The following is a 617-nucleotide window of genomic DNA, read 5'->3' as shown; positions in this document are numbered from 1 at the left end:
ATTTATATTAGGCCTTAGAAGTACTCGATTTATAACATAGCATGCAGTATGCACTGTATCTGCCCAGAAATATTTGGGGATATTACTTTCATTGAGCATGGTTATGGCTAATTCTTCTAGAACATGATTCTTCCTCTCAACAACTCCATTTTGTTGTGGAGTGCGAGGAGTAGAGAATTGATGTAAAATACCATGCTTATCATAGAATTTATCGAACTGAAAGTTCTGAAATTCTCCCCCGTGATCACTACGTATATATACTATTTTCAGATTAAGTTGGTTTTGGATTTTCTTGGCAAGATTTTTAAAAGATTTGAACGCATCGCTTTTTGCAGATAAAAATAATGTCCATGTAAATCGGGAGAAATCATCAACAATAACTAGGGCATAGTAGCTACCACCAAAACTCATGATTTGGGATGGTCCAAAGAAGTCCATATGGAGCAACTCCAAAGGCCTTGAAGTGGAGATCACATTTTTCTATTTAAAAGAGTTTTTGATTTATTTGCACTTTTGACAAGTGTCACAAATCTCTTTAGTTTTAAAATTTAGTGTTGGTAGTCCCTCAACTAGTTCGTTTGATAATAATTTATTTAGATGTTTTACATGGATATGTG

General features: G+C 34.0%; 1 protein-coding gene across 1 annotated transcript in view; it reads left to right on the top strand.

Moving 5' to 3' along the window:
* Positions 1 to 617, top strand: part of LOC109357998 (pentatricopeptide repeat-containing protein At3g06920-like) — a 37,596-nt gene that overhangs the window by 2,393 nt on the left and 34,586 nt on the right. The window lies entirely within an intron of this gene.

The sequence above is a fragment of the Lupinus angustifolius genome, chromosome LG10 (assembly GCF_001865875.1).
Source record: "Lupinus angustifolius cultivar Tanjil chromosome LG10, LupAngTanjil_v1.0, whole genome shotgun sequence".
NCBI classification, from domain to species: Eukaryota; Viridiplantae; Streptophyta; class Magnoliopsida; order Fabales; family Fabaceae; genus Lupinus; species Lupinus angustifolius.
This window is presented reverse-complemented; position numbering and strand designations above follow the sequence as displayed.